We start from the raw sequence: 18,962 nt of genomic DNA, 5'->3' as shown, positions 1-18,962 counted from the left end.
AATGGATTTTTGAGTTGGCCAATTCTTAGTGGAGTATATCTTAGATTCATCCACCTCAATCTTCTTGAGCTTACAAAAAATCTTTAAATCACTATTTCAATCACACCAAAGAGAACCTTTTAAGATTAACATACATTTTATCTTTTCTAAGCACTTCAAACACACTTTTCAAATATAAAACATGCTCTTTAAGGGATTTGCTATAAACTAGTACAACATCAAAATATACACAATGAACCTTCCAATAAAATGTTTCATCAACCGCATAAAGGTACTAGGAGCGTTTGGTATGACCAAACGGCATGAGAATTCATTTATATATAACAAACTTGGTCTTGAACGTGGTCTTCCACTTATCACCTAGTTGCATTTGGATTTGGTGGTACCCAATACTAAAATATATTTTAGAAAATATGCATAAACCATTCAACTTATCACGCATATCATCCAAATAGGGAATAGGATAGCGATACTTTACCATGATTTTAATGATGGCCCAGCAATCAACACACATGTGCCAAGTCCCATCTTCATTTGGCACCAACAACACTGAGACCATACATTGCTCGTACTTTCTTTGATATATCCTTAGTTGAGGAGTTCATCAACTTGCCTATAAAGCTCCTTATTATTTGTAGAATTACTTTGATAGGCTGATTTGTTTGGCAATTGAGAGACCGACACAAAATTAATTTGGTGTTCAATTTCCCAAAGTGAGGGTAACCCATTTGGAAGATCCTTTAGGAACACATCTTCATAATTATGCAAAACAAAAGAAATACAATGGGGAAATAATAAGTAAAGTGGTTAGTATGAAAAATATGGTCTAGGAGGAGCATGTGTTTTTTTCCATTATCAGGCTCCTTGAAAAGATCTTTGTTCCTGGATAACACCACCATTTGGTTCTTTTCCTTCAACATTCTTCTTTTTTCCCCCTTTTCACCTTTCTTTTTAATGGCCTTCTCTTTTCTTATCTTCTATTCTTTCTCTTACAACACTCTTAAATTTGATGGGCTTCATTACTTTTGAGGATGACAGAGGATGCAGTGCAAGCTTTTGATCATTAAATTCAAGGGAATATCGATTGGTTCTCTCATCACGTCTAGTCAACTGATCATACTGTCATGGTCTTTCCAACTACATTTAACAAGCTTTCATGGGAATCACATCACATAGTACCTCATCTTGGTAATTCTTGATTTAGAAATGAATCACAACTTGTTGAGTTACTGTCTACTCTCCGCATTCACTCAACCATTGGAGTTTGTATAAAGTAGCATACTTGGTGGTGGCTAGCTTTAGAAATTCAACCATAAAGGCACGAGATACATTGGCACAACTACCACTATCAATGATCAATGACCATACATTCTCAATGATAAGACATTTAGTATGGAATAGATTCTACCTTTATCTTGGGTCATCTAAAGCCTTATTAATAATCACTAACCTTACCACAAAGTTAGACATTTAAAACACTCAATCTTGAGGCCAAGCATCTTCTTCATATCCTTCTACTTGTTTCTCTTCTTCAACATGCTCTCCATCTTGGGATTCTCCATCATTCCCATATTCCAATCCCACCTCTTTTCCAATGTAATATAACTTTCCTTCCCTAAGGATACATTTCTCTGGTTGGGACATTCATTTGCCTTATGTTCCCATCTGTGGTATTTAAAAATTGAAATTCTTTACTATTAAGAGTTGGATATTTGTTACCTTAATTCCTTGGTTAATACTTTATAATCGTCTTCTCTAAGGGCTTTTTATCATAGGACTTGTTGATGTCCTTATTCTTGGTCCATCTCCATAAACATTGAACTATCTTTTTGTTCTTACTACAAGAGTTCATAGATGAGTACCCATTTGATTTGTAAGTTGCCCTTTCTTTGAAATCCCTCTCAATTTCCAAGGCCACTTGGAAGTTTTACTCAAAGGTTTCAAACTTATTAATAGTAATGCATGAGTCGATCTCTTTGTTTAACCCAACCTTAAAGCATATGATGGCATGGTTCATATTTTCAGGATACTCGAGCTTCAAGATAAATTATTCGAATTCATCATAGTAAGCCAAGACACTTTTGCTTCCTTGCCTCAAGTTGTATAACTTGGCAAGTATGTAACATCTATACCTTTCCACTACAAACCATTGTCTTATAAGACCCTTCTAATGATCCCATGGAGGTAGTTGCCATCATTCAACAAAATTTCCAAACCTCTTAGTATAATCCCAACACATAGTATCGTACCCCTCAAAATATGCTATGTATAGAAACTCTTCTTATTATTAGCGAGATCATAGACTTGGAAGATCCTTTTACACATGGACTCCCATATAAGATAAGCCTCAGGATCACTATCTCCTTTGAAGGTTGGAAGACTAATCTTGATTAAATTGATACCAACATCTCAATCCCTATTACCCAGCTAGTTCCCTTGATCATAACCTTAGGGTCAATTTTCCAAGTTTTTCCTTTCATTACCACCATGATGGTTCCTTTAATTATGACCTTAGGGTCGGTTTTCCAAGTTTCATACACCTTTAGGAACCATACCGAATCTTCCTCCTTGGCCTAGATAACCTTTTTGACCCATGGTCTATCTCTTATTTCTCCACTAATATGTCATTTTAATCCAATGCTTTAAACTCCTCTTTTTGTTCTTCCCGTTGTTCCTTCTCAATTTGGATGGTTGGTTTTGGTTAAGTGGTGCATGAAATGGTGGAATTTGGTTTGGTGGAGGTTGGGGTATTTGGTTTCTAGGTTCTTCTTATTTTGTTTGGTTGAATTGAGGTTGGAGTGGTTGATAGCCTAAAGGAAGGCTAAACACGAAATGGATACTTAAAAGGCAAAAATCAGCAAGCACACAAAGAGAAAACAACACACTAGAAAGGGGCTGAAGAAGAAGATTGCATAAAAAGATAGGTTGAAAGACCTTTACTTCTATCAAATGAATAGAACAAGAAGGTTTCTCAAACCTTTAAACACACCTTACTAATAGAAGCTCAAACCTTCCTCTTAAGTGGATCAAAGGAATCACACTTCCTCTATCACACCTTTCTTGCCAAATAACCCAATACAAGTGAAAACCAATTTTAATTACATTCAAGGTTCAAAGTTTAGTTTTCCTCTCATAAGGAGAAGGAGAAGACTACAATCTAAAACTGATATTACAATATAAAAATTCACTCAATTCATTATATCAAAACCTATCAAAATAGAAGGCTACTTGTCTATTTATACCATTACATAACAAATGTAAAAAATGCCCTTAATGAGGGCTAGGAAATGGGCGCCTCTTGAGTGTTGAAATGTAGGGTATAAAGTCCACTTTTCCCTTCAATTTAGGTGCCTCTTGAGTGTAATAACCCATCCTCATTTCTCCTCTTGACCAAGGCTTCAAAATGCTCCAAAAGTGGTCTTCAATTGCTTGCCAATTCCGAAGCTTGAACCTTGGACAATGTCTTGTGCTCTTGTATCTACATGTGCTTGTATCATCCTCTCAGTCTTGAAAGAAATCTGTCCTCAAATTCATATATTTCAAAAACAAAGATAGAGCATAACAAACACATAATTCTCTTCTTAGGAGGGTTAGCATTAGCACCACAATTATATCATTACTACCAGGTGGTTTAAACTTAACATACATCCATGTATCCTTGGTATTTTGCATGAAAATCTTTGCTTAAAGGATACAAATGAATTGAATGGAATCAATATCAAAAGTAATTGAGCATGACCAGAAACTACAATTTTCACATCTCAGAAGTATTCTGGGTTCAAAGCGAAATAGTAAGCAAGAATCTAGGCCAGGGTTAAGCATCCTTTGCACTATATTTTCATGCCAAGGGGGTACATATTTGACATAAAACCAGAAATTCCTTGTTTTGTCCATGAAAAAATTAGTATATGCATCATAAAGGATAGGGATAAGGTAAACATCAAGAGAAAATAACCACAAGCCAAAATAATCCCTTCCCCACCCTATTAGCACACCGAGATCAAATTAGTGAAGTGGCCAAGGGAATAATCCAAAGCTACTCATTCCATTTATTAGGATATCACACTCTCCCAAAGTATTTATTCTTAAGGGAAGACTAACACACAAGGATAAGGACCTACGGCTTAGTAGGCCTCCCTTAACAACATATATTTCATCATCCTTATCTCTCCACACACATAATCACCAAGAACATAATTAATAGAAAGGTTCTGACCGCACAAAAAGATCAAGGGACAGTATTCATTATCAATATCAACATTATAAACATCAACACTAACTTGAGGGTTTTCAATCCCACAATACCCATATTCAAGTAGTAAATTGGTTTTAAGAGCAATTTGAACATTATTAACAACAAAAGAATTACTAAAGAAATAGGTATGCACTTGCAAACCCAAAAACACTTTACTAGACACTAAATCATAATATTTTGAGTTCAAAAAAGTGTTGATAGTAGGAAAGTCACCTAGGGTAAGGCTTGGGTAGTCCACCTTTTTGGAGCTCTCGGTCAAGAGAGTCTCAAGTTAAATTATATTGTTTTCATGTGGAACTTCTTTTGGAGCCTTCTTGGTTATCATAACATTTTATACCTGCAAATAAGAAGAATCAATGCTAGGCAATGTGCTAACATTTAGGTTAGTGGATAACAAGGGTCCTTTGTGAACAAGATCCATAATCAAGTGTTCTTTTTCCCTTCCAATTTCACAACCCATGGCTTCCCTTTCCTTTCCTCTACTTTCTTCACATCCTTCTTGTACCTCACCATTTCTTTTCTCTCCATCTTGAGGCTTATCCTCACTCTCCTTGGTATTTAACTTTCCCTCATCTTCTACTTGGATGGAGGGGTCTCGGTTTAGTGTAATTTAGAGAGGAGGTATCGATTTTGGTTGAGGATAGATTTGGGTTGGTGGCTTTGTATTTGGAGAAGTGTAGAATTTTTGGTTTTAAGGGATTTGAACTTGTGGAGGTTTTGGTGGACATAGTGTATAGATCCCTGCTTTTATTTTAATCATGTCACCCCTCATAGCATCCATATCACCCTTCATAGCATCATGATTATCCTCTGTTTTTCAGGCAAAGGGCTCAAACCGAGCCATCATGGATCCTATAGCATCATTTCCCAAAGGTTGGGAAGTAGTACCTTCGGATTCCATGGCAATGGCACCTAACATAAACAAAAAATAGAAAAGAAAAACCTACAAAACAAACAAATAAGTTAGTCCAAATAAGGCCTCACTTCACTCACACTCGTATCTTACCTCACACTTGGTCTCACAAGTGTTGAATACTTGGAAATACTTGGTAAGTGAATTGAGTGGTGAGAAGCTTTGGTCCGGAATTGATTGTTATTTGAAATGACTCAAATAAAGTGATGCATGAACTTGAACCAACAAAATACTATGACTTTAAGAAGAGAAAAGCACAAAAAAAATTGAACACACGAAATAAACGGACCCATGACAAATTATCAACATAGTAGGTAGTTACTAGTTTGCTAATAGTGATATAGTTTAATAGACAAGAAAATAGAATCAAAAAGGACAAACTAAGAAATCTAGTTTAGAGCCTAATTAGGTTGATCAACTAGTGATGATGTGGCATAATAGATTGGTTGTCGATTTGCAAAAATTTTTCACGTTCCAATTTTGAGTTTCAGCCAAAGATCTACTTAGGAGAGTGTTTTGGATGAAATTTGAGGAATAATGGTGGGTTGGAGCCTTTTTCTCAAGTTCAAATGGAATTGAATTCAATGGTCCCCCCCACTTGTACTTTCAATTGTACTTTATTGTCAGCTTGTCCCCTCTTATTTTTGGAAGACTTGAATATTCTTGGAACATGCTTTTTGACAAACAACTTTTTCACTCTCCCTCTTACTTTTTGTGGATCTAAGACTCTTTTTGAATATCCTTCTACTACAAGACATGAATATGGTGAAGAACAATATGAATATTCAATAGTTGACCAAAGTTTGACCGCAAGGCAAATGAACCCTAACTTTAATTTTTCTTTTAGATCTGGGTTCCTTTGGTCATGGCAAGCTCAAATATCCAAAAACCAGCCACAAAACATCACAAAAAGATGTTCACCACGAGATCAACCTCAAAAAACTTTCAAACAAAGCACAAAAATGATGGATCTAGCTCAAATTAAACCAAACCTTGCTCTAAACTTAAATCTAGACTCCCTATAGGCTAGAGAGAAAGGATCTAGTAGTAGAAACCTTCAAAACAGAATAAAAACTTGTAGATCTAATTTGGAAATTTTGGATCTACAACAAATACACAAGACAAAACTTTTTTTTGTATTTTCGGATTTTTGACTCTTTTTTGTTGAGATTTTCTTAATGAGAACACAAAAACCAAGATTTAGAGATGTAGGAACTCCTCTAAACAAGACTATGATACCAAATGATAGCCTAAAGGAATGCTAAACACGAAATGGACACTTAAAAGGCAAAAATGAGCAATCACACAAAGATAAAACAACACACTAGAAAGGGGATAAAGAAGAAGAATGCATAAAATGTAAAGATAGGTAGAAAGACCCTTAATTCTATCAAACGAATAGCCAAAGAAGGTGTCTCAAACCTTCAAACACAACTCACCAATTGAAGCTCAAACCTTCCTCTTGGGTGGACCAAAGGAGTCTTACTTCCTCAATCACACCTTTTTGGCCAAATAACCCAATACAAGTGAAAACTAATTTCAATTGCATTCAAGATTCAAATTTTGATTTTCCTCTCTTATGGAGAAGGAGAAAACTATAATCTAACACTAAGGTTATAATCTAAAAATTCACTCAATTCATTATGTCAAAACCTATTATAAGAGAAGGCTACTTGTCTATTTATACTATTACGTAACAAATGTAAAAAATGCCTCTTGAGTGTTGAAATATAGGATATAAAGTAAAATTTTCCCTTCACTTGAGATGTTTCTTGAGTGTAAAAAACCCTCATCCTTTTTCCTCTTGACCAAGGCTTCAAAATGCTCGAAAAGGGGTGTTTAATTGCTTGTAAATTCCGAAGCTTGAATCTTGGACAATGTCTTTTGCTCTTGTAGCTACTTGTGCTTGTATCAGTGGTCGAACAAGATTTTTGTTTTTTTGATATGTGTTGGCTTATGTAGTGGGATCTTGTGTTGGTCTTTGTAGATTGTTAATTTGGTGGAGGGTTTTTAGGGAAATGGTAGCAGATGTGCTTTAAGCATGTCCACTAGAAGACGCATGGTTGTTTTATAAGATCGAGTTTATTCGACCTCCCTGTTTTCCATCCTTACATCTATAGCAGACATATTTTCTTCAATCGAGTCCACCCTAGCACTCATTCTAGTCATACTTTCTTCAATCAATCCTAATCGACTATTCATAGTATTAAGCTTCTTTATTATTCTGCTAACATGGCATTCTAGGTGCTACTATCTATGGTTAGTGTTGTTTCACCTTATGTATCCATTGTACCTATGAAGAAAGACACTACTAAGAACAACAAACAAGTTAGCAATAGAGAAATAACCTCACGACTATACACACTTTTGTATGCCTCACACTTGGATATACAACTGTGGAATATTAATTTATTCTCCAATGAGAAATGAGGTGTTAGTGTCTACTCTTATGCAGAATGGATCCTTGTTTGAATAAATCAAGGAAATCTCATACAAACTTGATCCAACAATTTATAATGATATAGAATCGAGAAAAGCACTTAACGAATTTGGATAAGGAAACAAAGGAACTCAATAACTAATTCACATTTAAGTAGATGGATTATTAGTTGTTAATTTGTGCTAGAATCCATTAAAAAGATGTTTAAAAATCAAGGATATGAAACTAAAAATCAAAAAATGATCTTACAAAACCTTTCTAGGTGACTGGATGTCCGACTGACCATCCCTCAAGGCATCACTCCTTAACCAGTAAGTGGATTCAGCCTACTTCAAGCAACTAATGGTGTGATTGGTCGTTAGGTCAGGGAATGATCGTCACCCAATTCTTCCCTTAGCTCTAGGCAAGTATTTTTGTAGCGCCCTAGTACTCTCTTGGACTATTCTTTAGAGTAAACAAGTACAACTCTTTTTTCTTCAATTCTTTTTTATCAAACCCTTTCTTTTGCAGCTTCTTCTTCAACAAGATATAAAGAACTTGAAGAACATTAAAATTTTAATCCTCAAGGAAAGAAACTCAGAATTTGATAAAATTTTAAACCCAAGCTACTTTCAAGCACCTAAATAAACACTGATAGGTTTATACCTAAAAAGTCACCTAATAATTTCAAATTTTAAAACCCACTTGAAATTCCTTTAAACTTAAGCTTCAACAATGGTGGATCACTTAATAATTGCTTGATTAAGATCAAACTTTAGATAATGACCCAAATAGCATTAGTGAACACTATTCTAGCACTAGACACACAAGATGACACAAAAATAAAAACTCAATTGAAAAATAACCGAAAACATGAATAAAAGTAATTTTGTGTTTTTGTAGATAAAAACCCCAAGACTAGAATTATTGTAATGATTCTACACTCGGATCTAATACCAAATGATATGATTCTAACTATGGACAAAAAATCTAGAAAACTAAAGACGATCATCAATAGATAGAAGATAAATACATTTAAAATGATTCAAATGGCCATCATATCTTTAGATGATGTCCTTGGAGGCCAACACCTAAATACTCAACCTTTGATCACCTCGATGACACAAGAGCATACATGAAGAGACCATTTTGGGCACTCAATGAAGCAAGGATGCTTGTGGAAGGTTGCTTGGGATCTTACTTTCATGAGGCACCTGAGGGACCCAAGTGTTAAAGAATAATTGTGAAGGCCAAAATGACACAAGGGATTGCTTATGTTTAGGTGTGATGAGGATTTTTATAACACTCTATGGACGCCCCTTCTTAAATGGTGTTTATGTCATTTTATGCCCCACTTTTACTCTCCATATGATCCTCATTCATTAAGGGAATCTTGGTTATTTTTTCTTCATTTGTACAAGACTATAAGTAGAACATTTTAGGATTTATTTCATTAGTTGTTGAATGATATTGAAAAAATTAGTCTCCTCTAGAGAGAGAAAGTGACACAAAAACTAGTGTGACACATAGAGTAGATTCACTTATGTAGCATTTTTGCATAGAAATGTTAGTGCTTGAGAAAAGTGAGTTCCCTCTTATGTCTATGTAAGAGCTTGGTGTATATTATACGGGTTGTAAGTGTCTTGACGTTAGATACACATGATGGTTCTTTTATAATTTTACATCAAGTTACTATCCGTTATTTATTGCATTACTGTTGTGTTTCGTATCTTGTCTTCTTTATCTCATTTTTTTATGTTTTTGCCTTTTTTATTGTTATCTTGCTTTCAACTTTGTAATTGTGTTTTGTGGATATTTTTAGTGTTCCGTACTCGTACCCATATCATTTGGTATTAGAGAAAGGATTAATTTTTCTCCTATGAGATCAATCTTAGGCTTGTTAACTCAAAAATCACAAAAAAAGAGGTGTTGAAAAATCAAAAATCTCAAGAAAAGAAATCTATCCAATTTTTGTATTTTGGACGAAATTTGTATCTTCGATTTAGGAGATTCTTATATGTTTTGGTTGTTTCTAGTGTTAGTCCCTTCCTCACTAACAGTAATTGAGTCTAGATCTGAATTTTGAGCCATTTTTGAGTTGTTCTTGGAATTTAAAGGTTGCAGTTTTTATTAGGATTAGTGGCTTAAAAATGTGTTATTTCTGTTGTTGAAGATATGGGCTTGAAAATGTGTTGTTGTTGTTGTGGAGTTCAACATGAGCTAAAAGAAACAAAAAACATTCAATTTGGGCCTCATTTGGTATGGTTTCTATTCTTGAATGTTCTTGTTGTTCTTCATGTATTGTTGAGCAAGAACACTCAGAAATGAGTGGTTTGATCTAAAAACCATGTGAAGAAGATTGTATCATTGTGTTTGTCTTGAAAATATTCCCAAGAAAATACAGAAGAAGAAAGGGAATGAAATGTCTTTTAAATGTCTTGCTTACCAAAAGGGAGTAAGAGCACCTTCCAAGACAAACAAAAGAGGAAAGAGGAAAAAGTCTTTTCAAAAGATGTATTGCCAAAAGGGTGCAAGGTCAACTCTTTTTGAATTTGAAAAAAAGGCTCCAAACTTGTTCTTTTCTCTCCCAAAGCTGATTTTCACCATTCCAGATTGAAAATTGATCAATCCAAATTGAAGACGAGAAAAAAAAATTAATCTTCAACAATTCCAAGTACCAATCCAAGGCTTCCAATTGGCTTCCATGTCATCACATTCAAAAATGACCTAATGCTCAAATTTTCAGATTCTTAGATTCTTTTTCTTGTTCCTTTAGTTTCATTTGTTAGTTCTAGTACTAATTTACAAGCTAGTAATCACCTACTAGACTATAAGTTGGTTCTGAGTTTGTTTCTTCATTTTTACGTTCCATGTGTATTATTTTTAATCTTTTTCATTCACTGTAAATCCTAGGATTAAGTTCGAACCAGATTCATTTGAGTCTTTCAAATAGAAATCCACTCTAGAAAAGAGTAAAACTCACCTCTCAATATCTCACAGAGTACAAACCAAGTTATACAACAGATGCGAGACCAAGTGTGATGTATCCTAAGAAAGGAGAGTGTGATGATACTTTTGAGCTAACTAGTTTATTGTGTTTTTTTGTTGTTTTCTTTATTAGGTACCACAGGTGACAACACTTTCAAGGCCCCTTGTGAAGATTTCAAATCGAACCTTGAAAAGATATGCCAATTGTTATCCAAACTTAGGCCATCCAATCCAATTCCTCTTGTCCAAGTGCAACATAATCAAAAACTCCTTTGTGATAAGAGCTTCCAAAAGGAGCAAGTGCGATGCCATGACACACACAAAGGTGAAGGCCGAAACTCATGTGAACTACAAGGTAAAAATACTATCTCCTACACTCCTATAAACTTAGAATGTTATGATATGGCTAGTAGTATCCAAGTGGATGCAGTCAGTGGTTTTTCTAAAGGAGAATAGAATGAGTCTTCCCTTTTTAATACTCTTGATATTGCTAAGTTGCATGATGATCCAATTTTTGTTGTAATCAAGAAAGCACTAGTTGATCCTACAGATGACAAAATTGATTTTTCTTGTAAAACTAGATTGAGTCTACCTAGTGCTAGCAGTTGTAACATGAATAAGGTCCCAATGAAAAGTGATGATACTATTCACACACTAGTTGATCCTTGTGAAAACCAAGTTGATTCTACGTTGGTACATGAGTTGCCCACAACTAGTAAGGTGTGCAAAATGATCAATTGGGTGAATATGACCTTGATTTGCTTGAATATTTAGAAAACTCGAATTGTGATTGTTCTTGTGAAGATGGATTTGATTGTGATCCCTTCGCTGCCTGTGGTAGTTTGTATCGATGTGAGGATTACTCGTGTGAAAGAGAAAGTGGTGCGTGTTATGAAATTCCATCTACTTCTTCTAATGTGTTTCTTATGTTGGGCATACTCCTAGTAGAGATCTTAAAACTCGTAGTAAGTACATGCATGAGAACCCTACATTTGAAGATAACTTATGGAACACCTTTCTCAACCCTTTTTTAGGTTATGACATTTCCAATGGTGATAAAGAGGGTGTACCTAATTTTGAGAATGGCACCATTAGGGAAAGTTAGAAGGGCCAAGACCTAATTCCTTGTCTACTTCTCCCATTTGACCCTGGTAATTTCTTGGGATATAGAGATTGTGAAACATCTAACTTATTTCGTGGTATACATGACAAGCAACGCTCGAAAGAGGATGGTGGTATCATTCCTTCAAATAAAAGTCTTTCTTGGGAATTAATTATCCACTTGAGGGACCCATATTGTGCAATGGAAAGAACTCCAACTAAGATGAAAGGTTAAAGAAGGGGAGTCATGAAAGGCTCCAAGAGGGTTCATCATTGTGTGTTTCCATTCTTAACCAAGGTTTTATCACTTCTATGTAAAGAAGGAAGTCTTCTCTTGAAACTAGATTGGATCAACCTCATTTTTGTGACACCCTTCTTATATATGTGTGTGTGTGGAGATAGTGGCTTCCATAGCCAACTCCTTCATGCATTTTTCAATAGATTTCTAATGCTTAACATGAAGTATCTTTTGTTATATCTAAAGTTTGTACCACCTTGGTATGATGATATTATTTGTTGCACTAACCCTAAACCTTATTCTATGAGGATGTTGTGCTTGTTTGTCCTTTCCTTTATTTTATAGGGTATGGATTCTAGGTCGAATCTTTTTCAAAAAGTGGAGGACAATATGAGTCCAAAGAACATCATAGCTTTATATAACATCCTTGGAGGCCAACAACTAAAGACGCAATCTTTGGCCACATAAAGGACACAAGAGCATGCACGAAGAGACCATTTTGGGCACTCAATGAAGCAATGTCACATGTGGAAGGTTGCTTGGAAGCTTGTCTTGATGAGGTACCCAAGAGACCCAAGTGTTGAAGAGTAATTGTGAAGGCCAAATTAACAAAAAGGATTGTATATATTAAAGTGTGATGAGTTTTAAAATATTCCTTGCCTTCCCCTTCTTAAAGGGTGTTTGGTCATTTTATGCCCCTTATTTACACTCCATAGGCTCCCCACTCATTAAGGGCATCCTGATTATTTTATCTTCATTTGTAATAGTCTATAAGTAGAATATTTTAGGATTTATTTCATTAGTTATTGAATGATATTGAAAGAATTAGTCTTCTCTAGAGAGAGAAAGAGTGAGACTGAAACTAGGGTGACATATAGTATGGATTTACTTATGCTGCATTTTTGCTTAGAAACATTGGTGCTTTAGGAAAGTGATTTCCCTCTTGTGTCTATGCAAGAACTTAGTCTTGATTATTCGGATTGTAAGGGTCTTGAAGTTTGATACACGTCTTAGTTATTAGGTGCTTGTATAGTTTTATGTCAAGTTAATATCTGTTATTTACTGCATTGTTGTTGTGTTTTGTATCTTATCTTTCTTTTCTTGTTTCTTTATGTTAATGCCTTGTTTTTTGTTATGTTGTTTCCAGATTCGTTCTTGTCTTTTATAGCTATTTTTAGTGTTCCGTACTCATACCCGTATAAAGATTGACACAAGAAAATAGATGAAATTAAGAACTAATTAGTGTTTCAAAGTGAAAACCCCTTAATCTAATATATTCAAGCACCTCTTACGTGGACCAAGAGGGATTCAAAACCCTCAAAACGTCATAAAAGTTCACTAATCATGCTTTCAAGGGCAAAGTTCATTCAATATTCACGATAAGCTCCTAAGAATAACTATAGGAGTTTCTATTTATAGTTTAAACAAAGGCCCAAAAGTGACCTTGGCAACAAAGAAATAAAGCCCAATAAAATAATGGCTCTTCATTGTTGGGACGGTTTATGCAATGGTCAGTCAAGTAAGTGACTAATCGTCCCTCCTTTAGTCGCACCAAACTAGTGAGTTCCTTCCTTGCACTATTTAGGATGACTCATGGGATGGTTGGGCAAGATGGTGACTGAACATCCCTATACTCGTCGCCACAAGATAGTGGTCAATCATCTCCTCTTGATCTGTTCTTTTACTTCTCAACGCATGGTATCCTTTTGATGGTATAAAAACAAGATATAATATGATTTTGAGTTCCTCAAAACCCCTTGCATTTTTCTCAAGACCTTTTAATGAAAGTAAATCTAAAGAACTATAAGGGTTGCAAACCATGTTTGCTAAAAGAGAGGTGTTCGAGCTATTTTTGATGCCCTGCAAGGGATGTCATGTGTTGAGGATTTATTTGGGTAGCCAAAATGATAAGGATGGTGGGATTCACTAGTTTGGTATGACTGTCTGTCACCAAGGTAACTGGTTGTCTTAAGAAGCACAAATCAGTAGCTTACTGACTTAAGGCAACGGAAAGAGCGACTGAATGTCCCTAGGGTGATAGACCCTCCCTAGGGTGATGGACCATCCCGATAGTCATTGCAGTAAGGCAATACCCGCATTTCCTAGGCTCTTATTTCTTCAATTCCTAGGTCACTTTTGTGCCTTAGTTTAGAGTATAAATAGAAACTCCTAGGGTATTTTTATTTGTTTTTGTTTAATATTGAATGAATATTGCACTTGAATGTGTATTAGGTGAACTTGTATTAAATGTTTGTTCAGAAATGGGGGGTTTTGAGGACGTTGAATCCCTCTTGGTCCACTTAAGAGAATGTGTGTTTGAAATTATTAGATTAAGGGTTTGAGTTTTAAACATTCAATAATTCTTAATTTCTTATAGTTTCTTGTGTCGATCTCTCTATCTTCTATCATTAATAAAATTATCCTTAGCTTTCATAGTTTGTTTCTTGTTTTTATAGCTTGGGTTTCATCATTCGGTATTAGAGTCCAACATAGGATCGTTCCAATGATTCTACTGTTTGGTTTGTTATCGAAAAAATCACAAAAAGTACCTTCCACATTTTGGGTTGTTTTGAAATTTTGAGTTTTTAATTTTTTTTTGTCTTGTATGTTTCTTGTGCTAGCATAGAGTTCTCTAGTATTATTTTAGTCATTGTCTAAAATTAGAGCTAAATCCAATAGGTATTGAGTGACCCACCTTTGTTGAAGCTTAAGTTTGAAAAAAAAAATCAAAGTGGGTTTAAAAATCTGAAATTATTGGGTAAGTTTTGAGACATAAAAACTATTGGATTTGTTCGAGAGATTTAAAGGACCTTCGGGTCAAATTTTATCAAATTACAAGTTCATTTGATTGAGGGTCAAAATTGGAATGTTCTTCAAGTTCTTCATATCTTGTTGAAGAAGAATCCAAAGAACAAGGGTTTAATCTAAGGAACTTGATGAAACAGGAGTTGTACTTGTTTATTCTCAAGAATATTCCAAGAAGGACAAGGGCCCCACAAAAAGTCTCACCTAGTATTAGGCGATGACCAATGGGACAGCCAGTCACACAAGTGATTGCCAGTCTCACCTCCAGTTGTAAGGAGGCAGTCTAACCCACTTTTTGGATAATGAGCGATGGACCAAGTGATGACCAACCACCACGGTGTCCAGTCACACTGTTAATAACTCCGAATAAGTTCCGTAAGCTCATATCAAGATTATCAGTTTCTATTTTTTTATTCTTAAACATCTTTTACTTGATTCTAACGCCAATTAACAACTAGAAGTCTGTCAACTTGGTAGTGAACTATTTCTTGAGTTCATTCCTTTTTCCGTCCCACTTTTTTTGTTCTTTTCTTATTTTTATATCTTCGCAACTTCTTAGCTCAAGTCCTTAGAGATTTATTTGATTCCTTCAAACAAAAATGCATTTTGAACAAGAGTAATATCACACCTCCATTCTCATCAGAGTATAAACCAACATTCAACACTTACGTATCCAAGTGTAAGGTATATAAAGGTGTGTAGAGTTATGAGGTTGTTTCTATAATACTAACTTGTTTGTTCGTCTTGTTAGTGAATTTTCTTATGTATAATAGAGACAGAACATGAAAAATTGCAAACCATGGATAATAACACAATAAGTTCTATGTTAACATCCGTGATGGAGAAGCTTAGTGCCATAGATAGTCGCATAGCATCGATGGAAGAAAGTATGAGAACTATGGGTGAAATGATGGATAACATAGAAGATCAATTGAACTCCACCCTCTCTACTTCCAAAACTACCCCATTTCTTCAAGTGGGCGGGCTCAAAACACATTCGCTACCATTTCCCTAGGAACCCTCCACCAAATTCTTAACCCACCAAGACCACTACAAGACACCACTTCCCAAACCACCATATATCCACAAAATCAAAATCCAGTTCGACCCCTAAAACATCAATTCAACCAAACATAACAAGAAGAGCCTAGAAATCAAAAACCCCAACCTCAACGAAACAAAGTTCTCCTATTCCAAGCACCACTTAATGAAAACCAACCCATCTACATAGATGAGGAATAAAGGGAGGAACAAAAAGAGGAGTATGGAGAATTCAATGAAGAAAAATTTTTGGTGAAAGAGATGAGGGATAGACCCATGGATCAAAAATCTATAAAGGTCGAGGAGGAAGATTTCTGCCGGTGCCTTATAGTAGAGGAAACTTGGGAAAACAATCCGAAGGTCATGATCAATGGAAAAACATAGTAATAGAGATCAAGGTGTGGGTATCAATTCAAACAAGGTTAATCTTCAAACCTTCAAAGGCGAGTGCGATCCCAAAGCTTATCTCTCATAGGATTCCTCTTATAAAAGGATCATTTAAGTCAATGATATCATCGAAGAGAAGAAGAGTTGCTATGCCATAGCAAGAATGTTTTGGCCTATTATGATGAATTCCAATAATTGATCTTAAATCTCAATCATCAAGAGAACATGAACCATGACACCTTAAATGTTGGGTTGAACAAAGATATCTCCTCATGTATGAGAAGAGATTTTCCCAGCGAATTTGGAGATTGAGAAGTACATCAAAGAAAGAGCGAATTACAAACCACAAAGGTACTCAACTACCAAATCTTTAAGTAAGAACAAAGTGGTAGATCAATCTTTTTTGGGATGGAAGAAGAACATGGATTACAAGTCCAATGATAAGAAGTCCATAGATAAGACCGCTCCAAAGTACCCTTCAAGGAATGAAGATAACAAATATCCTCCTCTAAATTCTATGGGTTTTCAATGCTTTAAATGCCTAGCATGGGGATGTAAAGAAAATGAATGTCCCAACCGGAGAAATATGATCCTTAAGAAAGAAAAATTATATTATTTTTAGAAGAGGTAGGATTAGAAGCGTAACAAAGAGGAATAATGAGAAGGACATGATGAAGATTCTTGGCATCAATATAGAGAGTTTGAAGTGCCTAACTTTGCGGTAAGAGGAGTGATGATTAGTAAGACTTTAGATGACCCTAGTCAAAGGGAAAATCTATTCCATACTAAGTTTCTTATAAAAGAGAATAATGCTCATTGATTATTGATAGAGGTAGTTGTGACAATATTGCTAGTGCTACCATGGTTGACTTCCTAAAGATACTCACCACAAAGCATGCTAGCCCATATAAACTCTAATGGTTGAATTAATGTGGAGAGTGGAAGTTAACTCGAGAAGTTGTGATTCATTTAAAAGTTGGGAATCACCAAGATGAGGTGTTACGTGATGTGATCCTCATGCAAACTTGTCATATCTTTTTGGGAAAACACCCATGATTCTTCTAGCCTATGTTTTTAACACTAACCCCTCTACTTCTTCTATTACCCATTCTATTTCTTTTGTTTTGTAAGATTATAAAGATGTGTTAGTATGAGACAATCTACGAAATATAGAAACTACCTAAGGAAACAAATGATAATCAATTTAAGAGTAGAAGATAGATAAATTAACATAAGAAACTATAAGGAATTAAGAACTAATGAGTCCATCAAACTCACAAACCCTTAAAACTGATAGTTTCAAAACCCAATTTCATACGTGGACCAAGAGGGATTCAATGCCCTCAAAACCCCTATTTCTAAATGATACAATAATAAACCACTAAAAATGAAAATAAGGACTCAGGACACAAAAATCAGCAACCACTAGTCAAAGAAAACCACACATAGAAAGTGGATGAAGAAGAAGATTGCATAAATGTAAAGGTAGTTAGAGGGACCCTCACTTCCACCAATTATTAGCATAAGAAGGTATATAAAATCTTCAAACACACCTCACCAATGTAAGATCAAACCTCACTTTAGTATAACTAAAGGAATTCACACTCCCTCAGCCACACCTTTTTTGCCAAATGTTCAACACAAATGAAAATCCATTCAATTGCATTAAAACACTCAAGTTTAGATTTCTACACTAAACTAAGACTAAGAACTACACTCTAAAGAGTAATCTTTCAATATTCTTCAAAAACTAATGATAATGGAAGCTAAAATGTCACTTTATAACATTACATAACAATTGACAAAAATGCCCTTAATGAGGGCTTAGGAAAGGCGCCTAATGAGTGTGGCCTTTTGTAGTGTAAAGACCTCCATTCTCTTAGTAATTAGGCACCTCTTTTGTGTAAGCTTTCCTTCTCCTCTTTCATTTTGGTCATGGATTGAGAAAGATTCCAAAAGGGTCTCAAATGTCTTGCCAATTCCTAGCTTGGTCCTTTGAGAAGTCCTTGCAATCTTTATGCACTTTAGTCTTGTATCATTCTCTCTATCTTGAAAGGAATCCGTCCTCTAATTCACACCTTTCAAAACCAAAAGAAGGGAAAAACAAGAACACAACCCTCAAGGGAGAAGGGTTAGCATTAGTACCACAAGTTATATAGATAACCCAAGGTTTCTCACACTTGACATACATCCATGGGTCTTTTGTGTGTGTCAGAAAAGACATAGCATAAATAGCACAAGGAAAATGAATAAGATAAATATAAAAAATGGATAAACATAATTCGAGGCTATCCATCCCATACTTCTAGAATGCACTAAGATCAAAGAGTCAAAGTAACCAAGGGCATAAAGCGAGATTAATCATCCCGTTTACTAGGGGATCCAACTCACAATAATCCAAGACTTTACACATAACTATGCCATACACAAGGTCACTATGAAAAAGGTTAATGTCATGGTTTTCAACACACAAGCTCAAAGAAACACTCCAAGGAGGTACACGTTTGAAATACAACCAACTATCCTTTGTTATGATCATGAAAAACCTACAACAAGAGTCACAAAGGAAACGGCTAAGGCAAGCATCAAGAGGTAAAGCAACTACAAAGGTCAACAAAAGCCATATAGAATTGTAACTCCAAGTAGACCAACAAACAAATGTCCTACCCCTACATGAAACAAATCCAAAACTAGTGTGGATATCATCATAAGAAAAGAGGTAGTGTAGGAAGGAATCAAGTGTAAAGGTATCATCCAAGCTGCTAACATCTATAAGAATGTCAATTGATTTAATAATTTTAGCATATAATGTTGG

The sequence above is a fragment of the Capsicum annuum genome, chromosome 9 (genome assembly GCF_002878395.1).
Source record: "Capsicum annuum cultivar UCD-10X-F1 chromosome 9, UCD10Xv1.1, whole genome shotgun sequence".
NCBI classification, from domain to species: domain Eukaryota; kingdom Viridiplantae; phylum Streptophyta; class Magnoliopsida; order Solanales; family Solanaceae; genus Capsicum; species Capsicum annuum.
This window is presented reverse-complemented; position numbering follows the sequence as displayed.